The sequence below is a fragment of the Equus quagga genome, chromosome 17 (genome assembly GCF_021613505.1).
Source record: "Equus quagga isolate Etosha38 chromosome 17, UCLA_HA_Equagga_1.0, whole genome shotgun sequence".
Taxonomy (NCBI): domain Eukaryota; kingdom Metazoa; phylum Chordata; class Mammalia; order Perissodactyla; family Equidae; genus Equus; species Equus quagga.
The window spans coordinates 16,245,081-16,267,941 of record NC_060283.1 but is presented as its reverse complement, the minus strand read 5'-3'; the positions used below and the strand labels follow the sequence as shown (position 1 = coordinate 16,267,941).

The following is a 22,861-nucleotide window of genomic DNA, read 5'->3' as shown; positions in this document are numbered from 1 at the left end:
GGCATCACTTACATAAGGCCAACTCTCCAACGTTAGGAAACTTAGCTGACCTACTTATACATAGATACAAGCTCAGAGAAAGGCACAAAATGAGGAGACAAAGTAATACATTCCAAGCAAAGGAAAAGGACAAGACATTAGAAAAATAACTAAATGAAACAGAAATAAATAATCTACCTGACAAATAGTTAAAAAAACATAAGTAATAATGATGCTCACTGATCTTGGGAGAAGAATGGATGAACTCCATGAGAACTTCAACAAAAAATTGGAAAATATAAAAAAAGAAATGATGAGAAATGAATAATACAATTCTGGAAAGGAAAAATTCACTAGAGGGCCTCAATAGCAGAGTAGATGATACAGATGAATGAATCAGTGAGCTGGATGAATGACTAGAGGAAATCACCCAAGCTGGACAAATAAAAGAAAAAAGAATTAAAAAGAATGAGGACAGTCTAAAGGACCTCTGGGACAACATCAGGCACAACAACATTCATATTATAGGTGTCCCAGAAAGCGAAGAGTGAGACAAAGGGGCAGAGAATCTATATGAGGAAATAATAGCTGAATTCTTTCCTAACCTAAGGAAGGAAACAGACATCCAGGTACAAGCAGCACAGAGAGCACTAAACAAGATAAACCCAAAGAGACCCACACCCAGACACATTATAATTAAAATGTCAAGAGTTAAAGATAAAATGAGAAATTTATCTCTAAAAGCTGCAAGAGAAAGGCAGTAGGTTACATACAAAGGAATCCCCACTAGGCTATCAGTTGACTTCTCAGTAGAAACCTTACAGACTAGAAGAAATTGGCAAGATATATTTAAAGTGCTGAAAGGAAAAAATCTACAGCCAAGAGTACTCTACCCAGCGAGGTTATCATTCAGAATGAAAGGAGAGATAAAGAGTTTCCCAGAGAAGCAAAAACTGAAAGAGTTTATCAACAAGAAACCAGGCCTATGAGAAATGCCAAAGTGACTTATTTAAGTGGAAAAGAGAAGACTGCAAATAAGAATAAGAAAATTCTTAAAAATAAAATCTTTGGTAAAGGCAAATATACAGTAAAGGTAGCAGATGAACCAGCTAACAAGATAATATGAAGGTCAAAAGTCAAAACTACCAAAATTATTTATTTCCAGGATAAGAGGGTAAAGGATACACACACACACAAAAAGGGATCAGATATGATATAGAAAACATAAAATGTGGGAGGAGGAGAGGAACAGAGTAGAACTTTTAACAAGAAGGCAAATTAATGAGATCATCAACTTAATATATATTGCTATATACATACGTTATGATATATGAACCTTATGGTAATCACAAACCAGAAACCTATATAGATACACAAAAGTTCAAGAGAAAGGAACCCAAAGATAATAATAAAGAAAGCCATCAAACCATAAGTGACGAGAGCAAGAGAAGAAAGGACTAGTGAAGAACTACTAAAACAACCAAAAAAAAGTAATGAAATGGCCTTAAGTACCTACTTATCAATAGACAATTTAAATGGCAATGGTCTAAATGCTCCCATCAAAGTCAAACAGTGAATGATTGAAAAAAAACCAAGGTTTATATGTATGCTACATATGAGAGACACACTTCAAATCTTAAGACACTCTCAAACTGAAAGCAAGGTGATGGAAAAACATCCTCCATGCAAATGACAATGCAAAGAAACCTGAGGTAGCCATACTTATATCAGACAAAATAGACTTTAAAGCAGAATTTGTAACAAGAGACAAGGCACTACATAATAACAAATAGAACACTCCCCAGGAGGTTATAACACTTGTGAATATTGATGCACCCAACATAGGAACATGTAAATATACATATCAATTATTAACAGATAGAAAAAGAGGAATAAATAGTAACACAAAAATAAGTCCCCATGGGACTTTAAGATTCTACTTACACCAATGGGTAGATAATCCAAACAGAAGATCAATAAGGAAACATTGGCCTTAAATGACACATTAGGCAGACAGACTTAGTAGATTTATAAAGAATATTCAATCCAAACCCTACAGAATGCACATTCGTTTTAAATGCACATAGAACATTCTCAAGGACTGAACACATATTATGCCAAAAACCAAGTCTCAATAAATTTAAGAAGATTTAATAATACCAAGCACATTTTCTGACCATAAAGGTATGAAGCTAGAAATCAATTGCAGGAAGAAAATCAGAAAAGGAATAAATATGGGGAGAATAAATAGGATGCTACTGAACAACGATTGGGTCAATGAAGAAATCAAAGGAGAAATCAAAACATATCTGGAGACAAGTCAAAATGAAAATAACATACGCCAAGATGTATAGGATACAGCAAAAGTGGTTCTAAGAAAGAAGTTAATAGCAATACAACCTTTACTTGAGAAACGAGAAAAATGTCAAATAAACAATCTAACAGTGCATCTAAAGAAACTAGAAAAAAAAGAAAAAAGAAAGTACAAAATCAGTAGAAAGAAAGAAATAATAAAAATCAGAGCAGAAATAAATAGAGGTTAAAAAATAGACAAAATCAATGAAATGATGAACTGATTCTTTAAAGATAAACAAAATTGACAGAACTGTAGCTAGACTCACTAAGAAAAAAAGAGAGAAGGCTTAAATAAATAAAATCAGAAATGGAAGATGAGAAATTACAATAGACACCTCTGAAATAAAAAGATCATAAGCAAATACTATGAAAAACAATATGTCAACAAATTGGATAATCTAGTAGACATGAATACATTCTTAGAGTCACACAACCTTCCAAAACTGAATCAAGAAGAAATAGAGAACTTGAATCAACCAATCACTAGTAAGGAGATTGAAACAGTAGTCAAAAACCTCCAAAAAAAAAAAAAATCCAGGACCAGATGGCATCTCTGGTGAATTCTACCAAACATTCAAAGAAGACTTAATACCTATCTGTGTCAAACTGTTCCAAAAGATTGAAGCGGACCAGAGCCTTCCTAACATTCTATGAAGCCAACATTATCCTGATACCAAAACCAGACAAGAAAAACACAAAAAAAGAAAATTACAGTGCAAAAACCCTCAACAAAATACTAGCAAATAGAATACAACAATACATTAAAAAGATCATACATAATGATCCAGTGGGATTTATTCCAAGGATTCAGGGATGGTTCAAAATCTGCAAATCAATCAAGATAATATATCACATTAACAAAATGAAGACTAAAACATACGTGATGCAGACAAAGCATTTGACAAGATACAACATCCATTTATGGTAAAAACTCTAAATAAAATGGTTATAGAATGAAAGTACTTCAACATACTGAAGGTCATGTATGACAAATCCACAGCTAATATCATTCTCATTGGAGAAAAACTTAAATCTATTCCTCTAAGAACTAGAACCAGACAATGATGCCCACTTTCACCCCTCTTATTTATCATAGAATTGAAAGTACTACCCGGAGCACTTAGACAAGAAAAAGAAATAAATACGATCCAAATTTGAAAGGAAGAAGTGAAACTGTCACTATTTGCAGACAACATGATTTTATATATAGAAAACTCTAAATAATACACCAAAATATTTAGAAATATTAAATGAATCTGGTAAATTTTTAGGATATAAAATCCACATACAAAAATCAGTTCCATACCTATACGCTACCAAAAATCAGCAGAGAGAAATTAAAAATACAATCCCATTTACAACTGCAACAAAAAGAATAAAATACCTACAAATAAACTTAACCAAAGAGATGAAAGATCTGTACACTGAAAACTTTAGAACATTGAAAGAATTGAGGAAGACACAAAGAAATTGAAAGATATCCCATGCTCTTTCCTTGTAAGAATTAACGTAGTTAAGATGTCCATACTTCCTAAAATAATCTACAGATTCAGTGCAATCCCTACGAAAGTTCCAGTTTCATTTTTCACAGAAATAGGACAAAGAATGCTAAAATTTATATGGAACAACAAAAGACCCTAAAAACCAAAGGAATCCTGAGAAAAAAGAGCAAAGCTGGAGATATCTCATTTGCTGATTTCAAAATATACTAAAAACCTATAATAACCAAAATAGCATGGTACTGGCACAAAAACAGACACATAGATTTGTGGAACAGAATCAAAAGCCCAGACATAAACCCACACATCTATGGACAGCTAATTTTCAACAAGGAAGCCAAGAACATACAATGGAGATAGGAAATTATCTTTAATAAATGGTGTTGGGAAAACTGGACAGCCATACGCAAAAGAATGAAAGTAGACAATTATCTTTCACCATATACAAAATTAACTAAAATAGCTTAAGGACTTGAATGTAAGACCTGACACTTTTCAACTTCTAGAAGAAAACATAGGCAGTACACTCATTGACGTCGGTCTTAGCAGCATATTTTCGAGTACCGTTTCTGACCAGGGAAGTGAAACAACGGGAAAAATAAAGAAATCGGACTACATCAAACTAAAAAGCTTCTGCAGAGTAAAGGACACCACCAACAAAACAAAAAGACAACCTAACAGTCACAAACCATATATCTGATAAGGGGTTAATATCCAAAATATATAATGACCTCATACATATCAACAACAAAAAAACTAACAACCTAATTAAAAAATGAGCAAAACATATGAACAGACATTTCTCCAAAGAAAATATACAGATCACCAACAGACACATGAAAAGATGTTCAACATCACTCACTATCAGGAAAATGCAAATGAAAACTACAAGGACATATCACATCACTCCCATCAGAATGGCTGTAATTAACAATACAGGAAATAACAAATGTTGAAGAGGATGTGGAGAAAAGGGAATTTTCATACACTGCTAGTGGAAGCACAAACTGGTACAGCCACTATGGAAAACAGTATGGAGATTCCTAGAAAAGTTAAGAATAGAACTACCATGTGATCCAGTTATTCCACCACTGGGTATTTGTCAAAAGAACATGAAAGTGTAAAGATACATGTACCCCTATATTCATTGCAGCATTATGCACAATAGCCAAGTCTTAGACACAACCTAAGTGCCCATCAAGAGACGGATGGATAAAGATGTGATATATATGCATAATGGAATTCTACTCAGCTATAAAAAATGATGAAATCTGGCCATTTATAACAACATGGGATAGACGTTAAGAGTATTATGCTAGGGGAAATAAGTCAGAGGAAGATAGTCAAATACCATATAATCTCACTCATAAATAGAAGGTAAAACAGCAACAGGGAACGACAAAGAGGCAGAGATTGGGTTAGTGGCTAACAGAGGGAAAGGGGGTAGGGAGGAATGTGGAAAGTGTGATTAGGCACATGTGTATGGTGATGGATTGTAATTAGTCTCGGGGTGGTGAACATGAGGTAATCTACACAGAAATCAAAATATAATGATGTACACATGAAATTTATGTTATAAGCCAATGTTACCTCAATTTAAAACAGTGATTATGTGCCATCCTGGTAAGGTTACCATTTGGTTATAGATAGCAATTTTACACTTAGCTACTGTAGCTAAGCTATGAATAGCTACATTTCAGAAAGTAATTTGATGATTGTTGTTAAAACGCACATAATCTTTGATCTAGCTATCTCATTTGGAAATCTATGCTATAGAAATATAAATACCAGACACTAACTTTGCAGAATCTTTCTTTCTTTTAAACATTGTGTAACTCATTACACAATGAATGAGTTAAGTATTCATGCTTTGGAGGAAACTCCCTGATACAATCATTGATAGATGGGGAAAAAAAATCAAGACAAAGTTTAATGTGTAGAATTAGATTTTGCAATCACAAAATCACACTTGTAAAGAAAATGTAAGGGTAAAATCTACCTAATGTGTAAAATATGTTGGTATGTTCATATGTACATGATCATGGAGAGAAGCATGCCATCATGGAGAAGCTCCAGGCCAAACTGTGCACATTGGTTATTGAAGCATGACATTGAAAGTAGCAAAGGAGGGTGTTTCATACTCATCTAAGTTGTTGGACTTGTTTTACAATAAATATGTTTAATCTTTTAGTTAAAATTCACTTTTGAAAGCTACAATCTTTGTTAAAACTGAATGAGTGAGTGAATGAATACATCAGTAAATAAATAAATTCAGGGAGTTGGGCCCAATGCCTTCTCCTAAGGCTACTTCTACATATAATATTCTGTGATTTCACAAAACATTTCTAAGCATTGATGAATGAAATATTTTTCAAAAATAAATAAAACGGAGGGGCTGGCCCCATGGCCGAGTGGTTAAGTTCTCACGCTCCACTGCAGGCAGCCCAGTGTTTCATTGGTTCAAACCCTGGGTGCGGACATGGCACTGCTCTTCAAACCACGCTGAGGCAGCATCCCACATGCCACAATTAGAGGGACCCACAATGAAGAATATACAACTATGTACCTGGTGGCATTGGGGAGAAAAAGGAAAAAATAAAAATCTTTAAATAAAATAAATAAATAAATAAATAAATAAAATGGAGAAATTCTCATCAACTCTATTCTTCAGTGTCTTACTTTTTCCATCTAAGGATTTGTATTTTCCCCTACCCCCCAGATCTGTAATTTTCATATATAATAGTAAATTTTCCCCTTATTAAAAACTTTGAAATGATAACAAAATGCTCTTAAAAGTGACACAATGCAAATACATTGAAATTTGAAAAGTATGCTAAATATTATCTTAAATATGTCCATACAAAACTACATTTTATTGCCTTTGTAGCAAAACATTTCATAGACAGAATGCATGTTTCTCCTGATACAAATGCAATTTGTTTTATTTTATACCTGCCTACAAATGATGTTTCAAACTTTGCATCTGGTATTTATATTTTCATATCATAGATTTCCAAATGTAAGATAGCTAGTTCAAAGTTTGTGTACAATCAGCCAATCTTGTGAAATTTTCCAACACCATTTTACTAAGAATTGTTAAAACTTGGGCTTAGGAGGACAAAGGGAAATGTAATTTTCCTAATTCTTTCTAAAGAGATCAACAATTTCTTTTGCCTTAAAATGACTCTATTCTGTTTCTTCATTATATACCATGTCTTAAAGTACAAGTCAAATTTTGAGATAGTCATGTCCTAGTATGACACCTGAAGTATTTTGACTTTCAATTTTTTTCTTAAACATTTATGATACAAAATATACTGAAAGGGGATTGGGAGGAGAACAGCAGGAAGCAGGTGATAATTATAAATTTCTTGACTTGCTTTCTGTTCCTTTTCAAATTGTATGCAAATATATTCAAACCAACTGTCTTCCTCTAGCTCCAGTTATTGATGTTCTGATATTGTAATGTATTCTTCTGCCTACAATTCTCTTCCTACCATATTTAAATGAATTCTACTTGTTTTTCATATACTGCTTACATATAGCTTCCACTCAGACATTATCCTAATTCTCCAATCTCAATTAGAGCCCCTCTGTATTTTGCTGTTACAGCATCATGTTTTTTTTTTTCTTCAGACTTTATAAGTTTAACATGGTACATGTTAACATAGACTTTTGTTTTGTTTTTATTAGTGAGAAATATTCCCAGCTGATTCTTCATATTAGGCAGTGACTCAAATTCACTTGGAAGTGTATTTTTTTGTTTGTTTCTTGTTTTTCTGTGAGGAAGATTGGCCCTGAGCTAACATCTGTTGCCCATCTTCCTCTTTTTGCTTGAGGAAGATTATCACTGAGGTATCATTTGTGGCAATCTTCCTCTATTTTATTTGGGATTGTGCCACAGTGTGGCTTGAAGGGCAGTGTTAGGTCTGTGCCCAGGATCTCAATCTGTGAACCCAAGGCCACCAAAACAGAGTGCATGAATTTAACTACTGTGCCACTGGGCTGGGCCCACATCTCTATTACTTTTACATGTTTGAACTGTTTGGCATAAAAAGCAAACTAAAACTGAACAGTCAAAGTAAATACTTGAATATCATAAGAACATCGATTTTAATTACAGCTAATGTATTAAAAGGCTATATGGCTTTGTAATTATTAATCTATAAAATTTATTTTTGTTGTTTTTATTACAGATTGTCAGGAAACAATGGATGATAAAAATCAAAGAGCAGTGACTTAATTTATTTTCGTGGGCTTAAAAGATCATCTTCCACAGAAGATTATTTTCTTCTTGATATTTCTTTTTGTCTGTCTTGTCACATTAAGAGAAAACTTGGGGATGATCACTCTCATTTGGATGGATTCCCAACTCCGCACCCCCTTCTACTTTTTTCTCAGCCACTTGTCCCTTGTGGATGTCTGTGCCTTTTCTTCTGTTGCTCCAAAAATGTCGTGTGATAGCTTTCCAGAGAGAAAAGTCATCTCCTTTATGAGATGTGCTTTATAACTGTGGGTTTTTGGTCAGTTTGTAGTGATTTGAGTATTTTTTCCTGGTCACCGTGACATATGATCAGTACATAGCCATCTGCAACTCTTTATTGTACACAATCACCATGTCCCAGTGGGTCTGTGTGCAGCTGGTAGTAGGACCTTATGTGATGGGCATTCTAAGTGCCATCATCTATGAGACCTTCACTTTTCTCTTGCCTTTCTGGGGTTCAACTCTGGTCAACCACTTTTTCTGTGACATTTTCCCTGTTCTTTCCTTGGCATGTGCTGACACTCAGAACAATAATTTGGTTCTTTTCATCATGGCTGGATTAATAGGAATACTCAGTACCCTGATCATCCTGGTCTCCTATATTTATGTCCTCAAAACCATATTGAATATCTGGTATGCTTATGGGAGGCAAAAAACTTTCTCTACCTGCTCTTCACCCTTGTCTGCTGTGGCCAGCTTGTATGGTACCCTTTTCTTCATTTAAATACAGCCCAATTCAAGTTCATCTTGGACATTAATAAGGTGGTTTCTGCATTCTATACCACATTGATTCTTATGTTGAACCCTCTCATTTACAGCTTGAGGAACACAAATGTAAAAGATGCATTTAAGAGGACTTTTGTTAGGAAGAATTTCCTGCTGGGTAAATAATTCAAGAATATTCAAGTAATTCAAGACTAGCTTTTGCCATTGTACAGGTGGAGCAGCTAAAGTGTGTATTAGAAAGATAATGTGGGGGCCAGACCAGTGATGTAGTGGTTAAGTACACGTGCTCCACTTCAGTGGCCTACAGTTTTTAGGTTCAGATCCCAGGCATGGACCTAGCACTGCTTGTCAAGCCACATTTTGGCATCATCCCACATAAAGTAGAGGAAGATTGGCACAGGTGTTAGCTAAGCAACAATCTTCTTCAAGCAAAAAGAGGAAGATTGACAAAAGATGTTAGCTCAGGGCTAATCTTCCTCACACACACGCACAAAGAGAGAACTGGACTTGGTCTAAAGAAATGTCAGTTTAAACCTTGTCTCCTCCAATTATCAAGAATATTAAAAGCATATAAATCCTACACCGTTTTGGGTTCTCAATGTCTTAATCTGTAAAATGAGGTAATTAACTCAAAGCCATCTAAATTATTTTCTTCTCTAAAGTTCTATGATTTTACACAATGTGTCCAAACTCCTATGAATGCCATCTTTTCATATAGTGGCCAAAAAACAAAAAAGAGCTTCCTAGCAATGATATCCCCAGTTTTCCAGTTTTCCCTACTAGTAACTGTATCCCTTGAGTTCAATTACCTGAAAGGTTTTTCAACTCAATGCTTTATAATCATAACACAAGTTTTGATAAAAATGATTAAGCACAAAAGGTAGAATGAAACTTTAGTACTTTATAAACAATAAGTTAAAAGCCCTAGGTGGAAAATTGTGAGGGACTAAACATCATGTGTGTTTTGTACACAAATTAATGCATAACATTAAAACAATACCTGAAACATGATAAATTTTCAGGAAAAAATTTAAATGAGTGAATGAATAAGACAAATAGTGACCTTAAGTCATAAATATACCCTCTCCTAACAAATGGGAAACATAACTGCTTTAGGGATATATCTCTTCTAGTTTTCTCTGGATAAATTTCTTTCATTAGTCTTCTTCTCACTGATGTCTTTTCAACCCAAAGTGATTTAAGACCCACATCATTCTTCATGGAAATGACCACTTCCTAGGATTAGCAATTCTCATTCTCTCTATCTGTAATTGCTTCTAGTTTACAATCTACATGTATTCCTGACACTTTTTATTTCTATTCCTCTAGCTATGGCTGGTACTATTTGGTTATTCTGTTACTACATGAGATTTTGAAACTAAAGATATTTGCTCTTTCTTCCACTTTTCAAAATGCTGGCCATGACCATGCTCCTCCCTAAACTACTATTTGTTTTTTCTCTTTTCTTCTCATTTCTTTTCCTCCTCCTATTTTCCTTTCTTCTGTTCCTTCCTGCTCCTTTCCCTCCTTTTTTTCATGAGATCAATGTATGAGAGATCATGTATATTGCCCTTGATTTTGGAGGAATGTGTCTCATCTAAGTTGAGTCCTCCTCAAACAGCAGAAATATTTGTCCCCATTTTCTTTCTTCGTGTTACACTATCTAACATCTTTTTAAAAAGGAATTTTACTTTTTTCATTTGTTGTCTACTTGGTGGGGCCAAAGTTTTCTTACTATATGGTCCATCATTAAATGTCAACTCCCTGATTTTTATAACGTGTTCCTTCTTAATTGAATCTGGCCACCTTCTTAGGAAACTCACCTGCATTCTATGGCTGTTTCCTCTAGTGCACATTGGTTTGTAGGCTGGCTATGTCTAGGAAGAACTGGTTAATACTTTTATCTAATTTTTAACTCATTTTCTTGCTTTCTTCTGTATCAAGGCCATATTTATGGCTTGGCATTTTCTTATAGTGAATAGAATGGTAATAAGCATAGGATATGAAATGTATTTATAGACTTATTTGTAGACTCTTTACTTTATTGAGACAAGTAATTTTTCAGAGCAGAGGAGTAGGGCATATTCTAAGTGCTATAACAGGAGGACCCAGGCTACAACATTTATCTAATCCAGCCCTTTGACTTGGACCCAGGCAATCTCATGTGATTGTTGATGAATAGTTTAGCTTTCCTATTTCTGAGAAGGCTGCTGATGTGATTAAAATAGGTTTTTCTAGACCTTGATACACAGACTGACACATTGGATACACATGGAGCCTAAAATATTTTCATGGCAGTGACGCTGAGATTTTAATCCTGTCAAAGCTTTGGGTTTTTTTTTAGCTGTCTTACTCACTGATGTATCCCAAGCACCTAGAATACTGCTTGATACATCATGGGTAATCAGTAAGTATTTATGCACTGAATGAATGAATACAAATGTGACATGGAGTAAAATATAATTTACCCTTTTCCTCTTAAGTACTTATGGAATCTCCTTACACTTCTGTCCCCATTCATTGCTGTGACCACAAGGGAGGCAAAAGCGAAAGTTTTTCTGGATCAATCTTCCAAGTTTATCTGGTTTTTCATCAATAACTTATTATGTCTGGCATTTGAATGATCACTTAGACCAAGAAATCTCTGGTATTTTCAGGCTTTACAGCCCTGATGTTGTGCAACTTGAATTCTCTCACTTCTTGAACTCTAGGTCTCATACATCATACCTGTTAAGTTCCAGTGATCTCAAATTTCAGAAATAAGAATTATACAAGTGTGATGAGTGAGAGAGCATAGTCTCTACCATAAACATAAATTTCTTATCATGACACTAGTTTTCATATTAGTGGAATAGAAAAAATATATATAATGGAAAGAAATATCTAGAAACAGACAGATGAGTATTTTGGGAATTTGTATATGATAAATTTGCCGCTTCCTTCAAATACAGAAAATTCACACCAGTCAGGAAAAATTTGAATGATAACTATAAGGGAGAATCACTCCATCACATATCAAATCTAACCTAACAGTTAATTATGTTATTTAATTAGTAATTAGAAATGTCTAATTAGTGAATGTGTAATTAGAAATGTGAAATTAGTCATTATAAATTAGAAAAGTGTATTAATTCTTTATTATTAATTCTGATGGCAGAAAAATAGTGAAGGATATTGTTATATTTCAAGTAAATAATAGGAGAAAATAGAAGAATATAAGATATATGTTCTTTCAGTTCAATCATCTATTCCTGTCTTCTGGTGGTTCAGCAACACCCACTGACATCTCTTGCCTGGGGTCCTATTATCCTCACACTACTCAGCTAGCATTGTAGTTCTGGAACACTGTCTCCTATGTCCAAGTGTAGTCTAAAGAGGAGAGCTACCACCAATCACTGTTAGTGACATTGGTGCCCTTCTGATCAGCATATTCTTATGGTATTTATAACTGTTGCACCCTATGGGCCATGTCTTGCCAAATAGTCACCTAAAAGGTCTCCAGCTGTAAATTCTAGATTTCCCATATCCCTGAACTTCTGAATTCATTTATACACTGTCTACCATAGTGATTTGGTTAGCATAAGTCATCACTCTTTTCATGCATCCACTCAAGCAGAGAATCCAATCAAGTGGCCCTTGTCTGAGTGTCAAAGCCCCTATCTTGGGAGAGTGTTCCCAAGTAAAAAATCTCTCATTTTCCAATTTTATATCCTGATTCCCTTGACCAAGCACTCTCAGACTCTACTCCTACACATAAACCCTTGTCTCATGCTAATACAGCTAGCAAATATTTGCAAATCCTTTGGGGTATAGTCTAGATTTTTCACACTGTTGTCAAATCCAAGACCTCCTATTTGGGTTTACCATGACTTTACCTCAATTATAGGTCTAGTGCCCTGAGGAGGTGGAGAGTTCTCTGAAGAGAAGGCATGTTGTCCTAGGGAGAGAGACCTCTACATTTTCTTATAGCCTGGTGGAATACTACCTCTCAGTGTGCAGGGCAGGCCATGTCTTCAGGATTAGATAGTTCTGAGATGTCCATATCTTCAGTGGCATCCACCCAGATATCTCCATCCCAAGTGATAGGGTCCCAGGACCAGACCTTGGCATAACAGACTTGACTTGTTTGGCCACTTAACTCTCTTTGAAGTTCAGACACTATTATTATTAAATCTTGAGCTTAGTCCCTAGTCTCTACCAACCCCACATAAAATGAACATGAGAATGTCATTGTATGTAACCAAAGACGCCCCTTGGCTTTCATATTTGGCTTCAATGGCTACTTACTCTCCCTCTGTTGTAGATCATCAATGGCTTATCAGTAACCCTCTGACTCCATTATCCTGATAGCTACTATTCCAGTCATATGTCTTAAATACCCGGTACAACATACATTCACTATTAATGCAGCTCATCCACTGGCATATCCTCCCCATTCAGCCTATTGCAAATTAGAATTGTTAGGCTGCTATCCTCTGTTGAAGGATGTCTGAACTCTTATCTATTACTGGTTATGGGGTTCTCATTGTCACATTGATGGTGACTGATTCAGCTCCAATTCAACATTTGCCTGCTCTCTCAGACTACTGATGCTACCAGCTATTGCAGGCTGCCTTCTCCTGAAGCAAAAACACTGAGATAGAGTTTGAATTGCAACATGTTTATCAAGGATGAACACTTATGAATGGAAGGGGAAATAAGTTAGATTGGGGAAAGAAAGAAGCAAGACTGTGTAGCCAACTTGACAGAACCTACACCAATGTGGTGAATTTCTACAGAAGTACTGCCAGAGTTGTCTCAGGTTAAGGCAAAATGGCCAAGAATTTATATTCCTGCCCACTCAGTCAGCTGATGGGGTCTGTTCCTGGAATAGTGTGACCTTGGGCAAGGTGGCTCTCTGCAGCTGAGGCCAATCCTAGCAACTGAAGGCTGTCTGCTTACTGCACTCTTTGTTTTTAGTTTGAACGTTCTTCCTTGATGAGATCTGGATGGTCCAGCTCTCTGTATAGCTTTTGGAAGAATCAGATTACCTAAGGCCAGGGGAGGAATGAAGAATTGGAGCCAAGCACAAACAGAGCCAAAATAAAATATACATTTTCTCTAAAGATATAGTAGAAATGGTAGTAGACATTGACTTGGATCTCTAAAGCCCAGTGATCTGTGTGTTGAGATGAAGTTTCAGTCTCTTGGGTCAGCTATGATCCTGGTGGAAACTAATTATAGAAACCACATAAAGGCAGATATCAGAGACTAGCCTTCTAGGTGAGGTCTAGGAAGATAGATGAACATTTTTTCAGACAATGAAGACTGACGCTTAGAATTCAGCCTTGGCTCAATTCTTCTCTCTCCCATATGAGGAAAAAAACCCTGTCCATTCAAGTTTGATCTTCCCTGGACTATCTCTCAAAGAAATAGCCTTAATTCATTTCCATTCACAAAGAAAGTTCTCAGTACCCAACCCCTAAAAGAAGGTAGATTACTCTCCTAAGTTTCCCACCTGCAACCACACTCTTAGAACTATTTGTCCATTACTGCATTTGTTTAAAAACATTCACTGAGCATTTACTCCTTAAGGCACTATTCCGGGAGTTGGGGATATAGTGTGGAAAAACTAAAAACAATCTATGCCCATTGTTACAGGCTGGTAGGACACAATAAAAATTCAGTGTTAGGTAATGGTAACTGCTTTAAAGAAAAATTAAACTGGTGAAAGGGAAAAAGTGAATGAGTGTCATGATAGGATTAACTATAATCTTTTTCAAAGGATTATCACTGATGGCCTTTATGATCATTGGATATTTTAGCAGAAAGCTGAATGAAATAAAGAAGAAAGTTGTGCAGCTCTCTGGAGAGAAATATACCATAAGCAGAAGAAAGAGAGAGGAAGCTTCTGAGGTAGAATCTTGATTTGCTTTCTAAGAATGGAAAATGGACTGAGTGAGGTGACGAGAGGTAGAAAGATCTAGGTCTTTCTGTTAACCCACTTTCTTGGGCTCTTATGAAGCTTAAAATTAGTTAATACTCTCAAAGCACTTTGAAGAATGCCTGGCATATAGTAAACATCTCCAGTGAGTAGATTAGTGTCCTCTGGAAAATTTTATGTGAACAGATGCCATCTCTTTTCTGAAATACCATGAAAGACTCCTTATTGCTTACAGAAACAAGTTCAAACTCATTTGCCTAATGTTAAATTACTTATGAATTTGAGGCCAAGTCTATCTATCTGACCTTATAATTTGAAATTTTTAACAGCCAATGTGGATTACATTTTCTCTCAAAGATGCTGTGCATATTTATAGCTTTCTATTGCAGCATAGACAACCGCAGTCCACCTTACTTTTATTTACCTATATTTTAGCATGCCTTTGCGATTCACCATGTCCAAGGGACTATTTCCAAACCCTCTGGTTGCAATGATTCTACCTTCCTAGTAATTCATGGGTCAATTACGGGGTCACTAGTGCTGCTATGTACCCAGGCTCCCTGTCTGATTATAATCTGTCTGAAGCAGAGCTCTATTTTAGAATCTCAAATCTGCACAATGTGAACAACTGGTACTCATCATGCAGTAGTTTATGGCTCAAAACTGTGTGTGTAGGTGGTCCCAAAGGGAGAGAGAATATTATTTTGTGCAGTTATGCTTGACACAAAGTCCCCAGACTATTTTCTCATAAAATAACTTTATTATCCTCTCTCTAGTCCTGATCTCCTGAGCTTCTGGTTCCTCAAGGGAGTTGGTTCCAATTTATACAACAACCTCTGCTGCACGTTTTCAGAACTGACTCAATGAACTCCTTTTGAAGGTGTCATTAGAAGGTCCAGGTTTCAAGATGGTGTAACTATATTGTTTATCTTCCTAGACACCTGAGGAAACTAAAAAGAATGACAAGTCTACATTTGTTGAGTAATTCATTTTCATATCAGGGTGTGTTAATTTTGGAATTCACTTTGCCATAAGCAGGCAGAGTCTAGGGCATGTTTCTTTAGACAGGTGAGTCAAGTGACTTCTCAATAGCCTTCAGGAGGCCACATATGGAAAAGAATTTAGGAACCTGGGAAAATATCATCTCTAAGCTTAGCATGACAAATAATTTGGTGCAAATAGAATATTTACTCGGTGTATTTTGGTTTAAATAACCTAACTTGCATGTACATTTTAGTTGAATTTTGTATTTGTCATAGAGATATTGTAATTTACTGGTTCATTTTTGGGCTCAGAGAATGTTCAAATTAAGAGACTTTGACTTCTCTGGGTCTTAATTTATTCACCTTACCTAAATTGGGTGTTATAAGTAGAAAACAAACCTCTGAATCGGCTGACTTGAATTTTCATGCTGCTCACGTCATAGTCGCATGCATACCTTGGATAATGACTTTTCAGTATTAGAATATTTGGATTGGGTACAGCCAAGGAAATTTAACTTAATAGGCACTTCCACAGAAAGAAACCATCATTTTCACACAGGAATTTAAGTTTTATACAAATTATAAAGCACAACAATTATCACTGATGGATGTATTTCATCACATTTGTTTACAGAGGCAATTTCTTGAGATGATAGATGTATATATTCTAGTTTCATCTTATGAATTTTTTTTATAACCTAAGTTTGTGACACTTAAAATGCCCTGTTTCCATCTTCTTTAGTATAGCTGATTCACATATGAATGACCTCTAGTGATTTTCTATGTTTAGAAAAACTAAATTCTTGGAACATTTTACTACTAAAGTATAGTTTTTATGACTAATCTTAAACTCTACCCCTCAAGGTCTTTTCTTCCAAGCTCTGAGACAACAGGAGGTCAGGGGCTTTTAATTTCATTAATTTCTTCTTAACAAAACCCTTTCAAGATTTTTTTCAGGAAAGAATATTGTTAGACTTATGTCACTACTTCTCCTGTGGCACATCCATTAATATTTTTATATGATTGTGCTTTTGGAATCATTATGATTATTTCAATGCCCAAATTGATACCTTTCTTCTTCAATTTTTGTTGATCGTTGTCCTCATTTCCTCTTGTCCTCCCTCCTCATTCATTTCTTATGAAAATATGTTTTATTTTGGGATAAAGATTCACAGGGAGCTTCAAAGATAGTACAGAGAAGTTCCACATACCCTTCACCCTGTTTTCCCCAGGGGTTACATCTGATGTAACTACAGTACAACATCTAATCCTGGAAAGTGACATTGGTATGATATGTGTGTGTATCCTTCTATATAACTTTATAACATGCTTAGGTTTTTTTAACCAACACCTCAGTCAGTAGACAGAGCTATTCCATCTCTACAAAGATCTCCCTTATGCTACCCCTTTACAGACTCACCACCACCCTGCTTCCCACAATTCCTGAGACTGACAACCACTCACATGCTCTCCATCTCTACAATTTTGACATTTCGAGAAGGTTATATAAATGGAATCATAGAATTGTGGACTTTTGAGATGTACCTTTTCAATTCAGTCTAATAACCTTGGGTGCATCCAAGTTCTTGTGTGTGTCATATTTTGTTCTTCTTTATTATTGAATATTGTTCTATTGTATGGATACACCACAGTTTAATATTCACTTATGGTAGGACTTTTTGGTTATTTAAAATGTTTGGCATTATAAATGAAACTTGTATGAACAAAATTGTACAGGTATTTTATGTGTACATAAATATTCATTTTTCTTACAAAATTACCCAGAGTGTCCCAATCGTCCTTAAAATATTTATATTTTTCCTCTCAAAAACCTATTAACACTATTTGGATCACAAAAGCAATATTTATGTCACACAATATTTAAGAACTGCTCCCTCCTTTGATGGACTTAAAAATCTGATGGAGTTCGATTAATCAGTGTATACACCATTGATATGAGGGAACATGAGAGTTTTGGAAAAGGAGTCACACCGGATTTTCATCCAGTTCCAAAGTTAACTTCTCTTGTCTCAGTTTTCCCTCCCTCTTTAGATATCATAACCTTAGATAACTTAATTAACTACTGCTATAGATTCTAAGGGCATTGGGGAGGAAGTTACGTTACTAACGTCTATTTACCCTTAATTAGCAGTGAGAATAGGTATCAGTCTAAATTCATTGAATTCTCATAGTGCCCTTTTTGATGGTGTGCTTCTTAAAATGTCCTTGGTTCCAAGGTAAATATTTTTAGAAACATAACCTGGGATGGTTAGAGAACTTGCCTCAGATAATCTCCAATGTCCACTTCTGGGTTAAAATTCTATGATTCTATTTAAAAAGCCTGTTTCCAAGGAAGAAACAGAAGAGTTCTATGAGCTATAATGTCTTACTCAGGATCACACAAATAGTTCGTGGATAGACAGCATAACTGTCAGGAGTAGAAATCAAGAGAGTGAGACGTCAGGCCATGCTTTTTAACTTAAAAAAATAAAGTTAAATGCAGATCAAAAATTAAGAAGTCGTTAATTATGAACTGAATGCAAAGAAACATTTTTCTCTTTCTCATGACATTAAATCAGAGAAATGGATTAATGGAAATCAAACTACGGTGATTGAGATTTTTTTATGTGGGCTTAACACATCAATTCCAGCACGAGGTCGTCCTTTTTGTAATATTTCTCTTGTTTTATCTCATCAGTCTTCTGGGAAAATTGGGGATGATCACTCTCATTTGAATGGACTCCCGACCCCACACCCCAATGTACTTTTTTGTCAATCACTTGTCCTTTGTGGATGTTTGCTCCTCTTCTGTCCTTGGTCCCAAGATGTTGACTGACATCTTTGTGGAGAAAAACCTAATCTCTTTCTTTGGTTGTGCTACCAAGTTATAGCTTTTTGGTCAGTTTGTTGTGACTGAGTGTTTCCTTCTCGCTTCCACGGCTTTCTCAATCCTTTATGGGACAGCTGTCTCAATCCTTTATGGGACACTCTTCTCCATCTATGTATGTCCGTGTTCTAGTTTCTCCCTGGACATCAATAAAGTGGTTTCTGTGTTCTACACATCAGTGATTCCCATGTGGAACCCCCTCATCTACAGCTGAGAAACAAAGAGGTCAAGGATTCTTTCAGAAGGGCATTTGAAAGAAAAGAGTTTCTTATGGGTAGATAAACTAGAACATCTTTTGTATTACAGGTTGAGAACTAAGATAAATACAAGATACATGAATATGGGCTGGATGTGGGAAACGTGTTTAGATTCACTCTTTATTTTACTCTTAAGTATTCTGTGTCATTGAAACATCATAGAAAGTCTTTACATTATAACTTTTTCATTTTTATTTTCTCATTCAGCAGGAATGAGTCTTAGAACTTTAAACTGAGTTTGGTGGATTATTGAATGTCAAAACTTTAAAAGATATTCTCAAGGGTTGTGACTCATATAATAAGAATATATACAGATGGCCAATAGGCACATGAAAAGATGCTCATCATCACCAGTCATCAGGGAAATGCAAATTAAAACTACAATTAGATATCATCTTATGCCCATTAGAATGGCTATAATCACCAAGATAAAAAACAACAAACGTTGGAGAGGTTGTGGAGAAAAGGAACCCTCATCAAGTGCTGGTGGGAATACAAACTGGTGCAATCACTGTGGAAAGCAGTATGAAGATTTCTCAAAAAATTAATAATAGAAATACCATATGGTCTAGCTATCATACTACTGGGTATTTATGCAAAGAATATGAAATCAACAACTGAAAGACACCAATGTACCCCTATGTTCCTTGCAGCATTATTCACAATAACCAACTTGGAAGCAACCGAAGTGTCCATAGACCAAGGATTGGATAAAGAAGACATGGTTTATATATACAATGCAATACTACTCAGCCATAAAAATGGTAAAATTGTCCCATTTGCAACCAGATACATGGATCTTGAGGGCATTATGCTAAGTGAAATAAGTCAGACAGAGAAAGACCAACACTGTATGGTTTCACTCATATGTGGAATATAAACAAATTTACAGACAAAGAGAATAAATTAGTGGTTTCCGGGGAAGCGGGGTGGAGAGCTGGCACAAGGGGTGAAAGGGCATACCTATCTGATGCATGACAAATAATAATGTACAACGGAAACTTCACTATGTTATTAGCTTTTACAAGCACAATAAAAAAAAGGTCTTTGCTAAATCCCGAGTAAGTGTTAGAACCACTCCCTTAACAGTAGTGTTGTTTTACTGACAGGAGGTTAAGTTCCCTCAATTGCCTGTGAACTTGGTCTTGTCTCTTTAAAAATATACTGTTAAAAATTGGATTATGGTCAAAAGGTAAAAAATTCCAATTATAAGATAAATGATTCCTGGAGATGTAATTAACAGCACAGTGACTATAGTTAGCAATATTGTCTTGTACATTTGTACGTTGCTAAAAGAGAATATATCAAAAGTTCTCTTAACAAGAAAAATATTTGTAGCTATGTAAGGTGATTGATGTTTACTAAACTTGTGTTAATCATTTTGCAATAGATACATATATCATCATATTCTATACCTTGAACTAATACAATGTGACATGACAATTATATGGTATTCACTAGGCAGGAAAAATATTGAATTTTTGAATTATTATTAATTTGTTTATTGAGGTAATACTTGTTTATAACATTATATCAATTTCAAGTGTGCATCAGTATATTGTGACTTCTGTATACATCATGTTCACTGCTAAAAGTCTAATTTCTATCCATCACTGTACAAATGTCCACCTTTACCATTTTCACACTTTCCCATGCCACTTCTCTTCTGGGAAACAACAATCTGTTCTCCATATCTGTGTGTTTATTTCTTGTTGCTTTTCATCTTCCACATATGACTGAAATAACATAGTATGTGTGTTACTCCATCAGACATATTTTACTTAGCATAATACCCTAAAGTTCCATCCATGTTGTCACAATTGGCAAGATGTCACCTTTCTTATGGTTGAGCAGTTCTCCATTGTGTGTGTATATTATATATTATGTAATTATGTAACCACATCTTCTTTGTCCATTCATCTGTCAAAGGGCACTTAGGTTGTTTCCATGTCTTGGCTATTGTAAACAATGCTTCATTATAGGGGTACCTATATATTTTCAATTTAGTGTTTCCATATTATTTGGATAAATACCCAGAAGTGGAACAGCTGGATCATATGGTAGTTTTATTCTTAATCTTTTGAAAAATCTCCATACTGTTTTCCAGAATGTCTCACTAGTTTATATTTCCACCTACAGCATATGAGAGTTTCCTTTTATCCACATCCTCTCCAACACTTGTTATTTCTTGTCTTTTTAATAACTGCCATTCTGATGGGTGTGGATAATACCTCATTGTGGTTCTGATTTGCACTTCCCAAACAATTAGTGATGTTGAACATCTTTTATGTGATTGTTAAAAAATGTATTAATCAGTAGGTATGTAAATATAACACTCTCTAATACTCCTTTTGTGTTTGGAGTACATATTTTGCAAAGGCTTTTTAAATCCCATATACTCTCTACTCATAGTAATAATTTATTGGGATTTTGTCACTGTAATTACATTATTCATGCATGTGAAGTGCAGAATGCATTGAAGTTATTTAATAAAGTGTTAGTTATTACTATTGATACATATTGATTTTTGTGTCAAGGGTGGGACATTAATTCTATTTTTATAGAAAATGAGCCTGAGAGCTGTGAAGAATCAATGGATTGCCCATTACCTCATACGTTTGTCTCACACATTTATTTTCTTCAGATACAATATTCTTTCAACCATACTTTTGTGTTTTATGTTCTGTAACATAACAACAAATCCAAGAAATAAGGGGACAAACCATTTGTTGTACAATTGTATGACTCACTGGGATCAACATTTTAATCTTGAAGGCCTTTTTTAAAAAGTAGTTAATTTTAGGAGGAAGATCCAAGATGGCGGCGTGAACAGACTTCTTTGTCTATCCCCCTTCGAATCTACAGCTAATTGGACATTCATCGCTTGACAAAGGATATCTATATAGCATCTCAGGACATCGGAGAGACCCACATGCTATACATCAGAAGGCAGACGGACTTCCCTACCGGAGGAGGTAGAGATAGGTGAAACCTATCCAACCCCGACCCCCGAACAGCCTAGATCCTGTGGGCAGCTTTCTCCCTGCAGACTCCCCCAGAGCATTGCCACACGCCAAGGGCAGGAGGGAGCGCATACCAGAGGAGAGACGGTGGAAACAGGTGAATGGACCCCTACCCAAGCCCCCCGCATTTACTCCTGAGACCAGAGGGAGGCTCCAGGGTTGCACACCGGAGGCCATGGGGAAAACCCCTACCCGCCATAAGCAGAGAGGTCCCGCCCAGCATCAACAATGCCTGGGGGCACCCAGAGAGAAACCCAAGAGGCACGCCAGCCCGCTGGCTGCCGCCGCCAGCTCCTCTAAACAGGCTTTTGCCCAGGAGGGGATCTGGACTACCAAAGATCTCCGGGGAGAGGTCCGGGGCTGGGTGGAGATCCAGCTGCTGGCAACGCGGCCCAGGGTGAAAAACTCTGAAGTCCTGTCCTGGCGGCAGGCAGGGACTTTGCCTGCCATTATTGGAGCGGCCCTGCCCAGTCTCCGCAAAGCCTGGGGGCTCTCCCAGATGGCACGCCAGCCCGCCAGCTGCCACAGCAAGCTCCACTGACCGGGCACTAGCTTGGGAGAGGCTCGGAACTACCAGAGATCTCCTGGGAGAGGTCCGGGGCTGGGTGGAGCTCCATCGTCCAGCTGCACAGCCTGGGGGAGAAACTCTGAAGGCCCATCCAGGCAGCAGGCAGGGTCTTTGCCTGCCATTAGCAGAGAGGTCTTGCCCAGCATCCACAATGCGAGGAGGGTCCCAAAGACGAGAATCTCAGGCAGGGCATCAGCCGACAAGCTGCCACTGAACTCAAGGTATCCAGCTATCCCCAAGTTAGGGCAATGAGCTCCCCGAGATCCTAGGGGAGAGGACTGGGGCTGGGTGGAGTTCCAGCGACCTGGTTCTGTGGCCCAGGGGGGAAACTCTACAGTGTCACAGAAGCCTCAGCGATAGCCTCTGCACAGCACTAGTAGAGAGCACCCATCTGTCA

At 36.4% G+C, this 22,861-nt stretch overlaps 1 pseudogene; it reads left to right on the top strand.

Annotated features, from left to right (window-relative positions):
• The first annotated feature begins 8,175 nt into the window (after window positions 1–8,175).
• On the top strand, window positions 8,176–22,437 carry LOC124229113 (olfactory receptor 5G3-like; annotated as a pseudogene).
• Window positions 22,438–22,861: the final 424 nt, after the last annotated feature.